Genomic DNA, 6,000 nt, shown 5'->3' with positions numbered 1-6,000 from the left:
CGCCACTGTTTTCAAAATGGAGCCTCCAGCTGTTGCAAACCAACAACTCCCAGTATTGCCGGACAGCCATCGACTGTCCAAGCATGCTGGGAGTTTTGCAACAGCTGGAGGCACCCTGTTTGGGAATCACTGGCGTAGAATACCCCTATGTCAACCCCTATGCAAATCCCTAATTCAGGCCTCAAATGTGCATGGCGCTCTCACTTTGGAGCCCTGTCGTATTTCAAGGCAACAGTTTAGGGTCACATATGGGGTATCGCCGTACTCGGGAGAAATTGCCTAACAAATTTTGGGGGGCTTTTTCTCCTTTCACCCCTTATGAAAAGGTGAAGTTGGGGTCTACACCAGCATGTTAGTGTAAAAAAATAAATTTTTTACACTAACATGCTGGTGTTGCCCTATACTTTTCATTTTGACAAGAGGTAAAAGGGAAAAAAGCCCCCAAAATTTGTAATGCAATTTCTCCCGACTATGGAGATACCCCATATGTGGGCGCAAAGTGCTCTGGGGGCACACAACAAGGCCCAGAAAGGAGAGTGCACCATGTACATTTGAGGTGATTTGCACAGGGGTGGCTGATTGTTACAGCGGTTTTGACAAACGCAAAAAAAACAAAACCCCACATGTGACCCCATTTCGGAAACTACACCCCTCACGGAATGTAATGAGGGGTGCAGTGAGAATTTACACCCCACTGGTGTCTGACAGATCTTTGGAACAGTGGGCTGCGCAAATTAAAAATGTTGTACAGTCCACTGTTCCAAAGATCTGACAGACACCAGTGGGGGGTAAATGCTCACTGTACCCCTTGTTACGTTCCTCAAGGGGTCTAGTTTCCAAAATGGTATGCCATGTGGGAGTTATTTTGCTGTTCTGGCACCATAGGGGCTTCCTAAATGCGACATGCCCCCCGAGCAAAATTTGCTCTGAAAAAGCCAAATATGACTCCTTCTCTTCTGAGCATTGTAGTTCGCCCATAGTGCACTTCAGGTCAACTTATGGGGTACCTCCATACTCAGAAGAGATGGGGTTAAAAATTTTGGGGGGTATTTTCTGCTATTAACCCTTGCAAAAATGTGAAATTTGGGGGGGAAACACACATTTTAGTGAAATTTTTTTTTTTTTTACGTATGCAAAAGTCGTGAAACTCCTGTGGGGTATTAAGGCTCACTTTATTCCTTGTTACGTTCCTCAAGGGGCCTAGTTTCCAAAATGGTGTGGCATGTGGGTATTTTTTGCTGTCCTGGCACCATAGGAGCTTCCTAAATGCGACATGCCCCCGAGCAAAATTTGCTCTCAAAAAGCCAAATATGACTCCTTCTCTTCTGAGCATTGTAGTTCGCCTGTAGTGCGCTTCAGGTCAACTTATGGGGTACCTCCATACTCAGAAGAGATGGGTTACAAATTTTGGGGGGTATTGTCTGCTATTAACCCTTGCAAAATGTGAAATTTGGGGGGAAAACACACATTTTATTGAAATTTATTTTACATTTTTTTACATATGCAAAAGTCGTGAAACACCTGTGGGGTATTAAGGCTCACTTTATTCCTTGTTACGTTCCTCAAGGGGTATAGTTATCAAAATGGTATGCCATGTGGGCTTTTTTTCCTGTTCTGGCACCATAGGGGCTTCCTAAATGCAACATGCCCCCCAAAAACCATTTCAGAAAAAACGTACGCTCCAAAATTCCCTTGTCGCTCCTTCCCTTCTGAGCCCTCTACTGCGCCCTCCGAACACTTTACATAGACATATGAGGTATGTGCTTACTCGAGAGCAATTGGGCTACAAATATAAGTATACATTTTCTTCTTTTACCCCTTGTAAAAATGCAAAAATTGGGTTTACAAGAACATGCGAGTGTAAAAAATTAAGATTGTGAATTTTCTCCTTCACTTTGCTGCTATTCCTGTGAAACACCTAAAGGGTTAAAATGCTGACTGAATGTCATTTTGAATACTTTGGGGGGTGCAGTTTTTCTAATGGGGTCATTTGTGGGGTATTTCTAAGATGAAGACCCTTCAAATTCACTTCAAACCTGAACTGGTCCCTGAAAAATTGTGATTTTGGAAATTTTGTGAAAAATTGGAAAATTGCTGCTGAACTTTGAAGCCCTCTGGTGTCTTTCAAAAGTAAAAACTCGTCAATTTTATGATGCAAATATAAAGTAGACATATTGCATATGTGAATAAAAAAAATAATATTTGGAATATCCATTTTCATTACAAGCAGAGAGCTTCAAAGTTAGAAAAATGCAAATTTTTCTAATTTTTCATCAAATTTTGGGATTTTTCACCAAGAAAGGATGCAAGTTACTAAAAAATTTTTTACCACTAAGTTAAAGTAGAATATGTCACGAAAAAACAATCTCGGAATCAGAATGATAACTAAAAGCATTCCAGAGTTATTAATGTTTAAAGTGACAGTGGTCAGATGTGCAAAAAATGGCCAGGTCCTAAGGTGTAAAATGGCTGGGTCCTTAAGGGGTTAAGTCCATTGGTGCACTGGGGGCAGTCACCTTGACCACTCCTGTCCCCTTCTGTAGACCCACCTGACCACCGAGCTTGAGCCGCCCCTCAGCAGTGACATAGAGCCAGAAGCAAGAACTCTTGCATGTGCTCTGTCTCGTGGGACTGTCACATGACTTCATGTCACTTCTAAGAGGTGGCTCAAAGTTGGGGGTTCAGTGGGGCTACAGGAGGAGACTGAAGTGGTCTGGGGGACTGCCACCTGTGCAGCAACAGACTGTTAGCATACAGAATAACTATGGTTATATCACTGTATTTTTAGCAGTGGCAGGGCAGTATTTGAGGTGTCACTTTCTCTTTAAACAAAGGGACTCAGCTTAAAAAATTAACATGTTCATTCTGTTGGCGGATCAATTCCGCCACAGAATTTTCCACCATGGAAGTGTTCAGTGTGAATTGGTCAACAAAAGACTCATTCACACCAGTGTTTAGGCTGGTGCAGTGGAGTTCAATTCCGTGTGCAGAAATTCAGTAGTATGAACATACCCTAAACCTTTTTTTTCTCCAGACAGAGGGATTGCTCTTTTGAGGGGGTTTTGGAACAGTTTTTCCCCATTTTTTTGTATGAGCCATTTATATTCTTAGATAAGTTTATATCCCTCTCCCCTCATAAATGTCCCTTGTCAAGATTGAACAAGTTTCATTCTTTTAATCTTTCCTCATTGCTGAGATGTTTCATGCCCCCTATTAGTTTTAGTTGTACTTCTCTGTGCCCATAACAACCCTTTTATGAACTGGTGCCTTAAACTAAACTGCATATTCCAGGCGAGGCTGTACCAATGCTTTATGAAGTAGTAGTATAATGTCACTGTCCCGCAAGTACATGGTTCTTTTAATACACGACAATATACTGCTGGCCTTATAAGCAGCTGCCTGACACTGCATGCTGTTCTGTAGTCTATGATCTACAAGTACACCCAGATCCTTCTCTACCAGAAACTCTTTCAGTGTTACTGTCCTTAGGACTTATGATGAATGCAGGTTATTAGTACCTAAATGCATAACTTTACATTTAAATGATCCGAGAAAAAGCATACAGGTAGCACTCCCCAAAGTTGTATTTATTGAAATGACTTCAGAACATACAATTTCAATAAATGCAGCTTTGGTAAAAGTTACTTGCATGCTTTTTCTCCAATCATTCATTTCAACACCATAGAATTGGGTAGAGGAGAACTCCATTTTGTGTTCAAAGACTCCATTTTGAATTAAGACTTCATTATTCTCGGTCTAAGTGACTGTATTCTATCTTTCTTGTTTTTTTCTACATAACTCCTGAACTTATGAACTAGAGACGATTTGGTGCCTTATCTTCAAGGATGCAGGTGCAGACACATATCTTTGTATCCAACTTTCTGCTGACTATGCAAATGATTTATGGTTTCCTGTGTTTGTACAATGTAAAGTTTACTGCGCATGCCTTATTTGAAAATCAGCTATATAAAATACACTTAAGAAGAGGGTCAGAGTTGTACTGCCCTCAGCTTACAGAGACAGCACTTGTGTCTGTGTCTTGATTTGAGTGGGAGGGTAGCGTTGTAAGGAAAGTAGGGCAGCCCCTTACAAGCTTTCCACGCACTAAATGGGAATCCGCCGACAGAAGACGTCTCGACCTTTTGGGGTCGAACCGCCGACAGAAGACGTCTCGACCTTTTGGGGTCGAACCTAACAAACACGTCTATTTTCAGTTAAGGAGTACTGCACCACCTGTATAATTTGGGTTGAAGTGGATTCAGTGCTAGATTTGCTGCAGGTCCCTTTCCACATGGAGCTCTGAGTCGGGGGCAATGGATGCCCAAGTCAGCTTGTAACCAATGTAAATATTCTATAGACTGTATAGTGCTAAAAAGCGAAGTGTCATCTGCAAAGATAGCAACAGAGCTGTTAATCCCATTCTCTATATCTCACTAATAAATAAGTTAAACAAATGTAGGCCCAGTACTGAACCTAGGGGTACACCACTAATAACTGGGGACCAATGAAAATCAGGAATCATTGACCATGGTTACATAAGGCTGGCCAAAAGATAACTCTAGGCAGAACATGGACTTTGCAGAGGCCTCCAGGACATCCAGCTGGTTCAGAATGTAATAGAAAAAAAAACACAAAAAAGGCATGAACCCCTAGTAAAGTTTGTCAAACATTAGATATATAGAGAAGGTAAAGCGTTCCACTCACCAAATGACATCTATATAGACATTATCATAAGGACCAAGTCCAGCAGCTGTCATCCCTCCGAACCTCTCACACGGCAGGCTGGTAACCTAATCAGACAAAAAGATAATAAAACTGTATATTCTAAAGCGCTGGGCTTGGAAAATAGGAGTGACTATACTCTCAGGAATAAATGAGTACAATAACGTTTATTAGCAGTACCTGACCAGTGGTCAGGAATAGTGCATTGTTCATGATAAAATAGTGCAGGATTAAATAAAACCAATTACATGCTCCTAAAGGTTACGCTATTCAGACAATTCTCCATATAACTTACATAATGAGTGTAGCCTAAAAACAACGATAAATCATCGCTTCACGTTCTCATATAAAACATACCAGATTACATACATATAGAAGATATGAACTCAGCACTAATGCGCTCTGAGTGAAGCTTCTGGTTATACAGCGGTACGCTGCCAGCGCTATAGGAGTGTATCAACTGTTTTGATTTCTAAAATTGTGTGTTTTATGGGTTCATATCTTCTATATGTATGTAAACTGATATGTTTTATATGAGAAAGTGAAATGATGTTTTATCATTGTTTTTAGGCTACACTCATTACGTAAGTTCTATGGAGAATTGTCTGAATAACTTTTAGGAGTACGTAATTGGTTATATTTTACCCTGCACTGTTTTATCATGCATCATGCACTATTCCTGATGAAGCGCCAGGTACTGGCCAGAAACATGTTGTTTTTTGCTGCTAATAAACGTTGTTTTACTGGTTTATTCCTGAGAGTATAGTCTCTCCTAGTTTTCAATCCCAGCGCTGTACAATATACATTTTTATTATCTTTTTGCCTCCTCAAGATGATTCAGGGAACAGATTAGGGTTTTCCTGCAGTCCCTGAATGTTATTGTATCTGTCTTTAAAGCACCCATGCAATTGAATAAGTGAGCGCTGGCAGAAGCATGGAACGCCAGGCTCCCTCCCTATCAGTGCCTCTTTTATAATATAACTGTGCAACTATCACTGCCTGAATCCTTCTGCTCGTGTGAGGCCTGGCTAGAAGAGGCCAGAGCAGTGGGGCAGTGCAGGACCTGTGGGTATTTTAGGGGGACAGTTTTGGGCAGATGCACTTAGGCACAGTTTTTTTTTAAAGAGGACAAAAACCCAGTTGATTGGGGCACTGGCACATTTAGGGGGATTGACAAAGTTCATAAAGAGGGCAGTTATACACACGCCTGCTAGTCCATGCAACAAAAGAAGGAATCTTCCCCAGAATCTTCCTCTTTGCAGCAGGGTCAGTCCTGGC

This window comes from Hyla sarda, chromosome 8, assembly GCF_029499605.1.
Source record: "Hyla sarda isolate aHylSar1 chromosome 8, aHylSar1.hap1, whole genome shotgun sequence".
Lineage (NCBI taxonomy): Eukaryota > Metazoa > Chordata > Amphibia > Anura > Hylidae > Hyla > Hyla sarda.
This window is presented reverse-complemented; position numbering follows the sequence as displayed.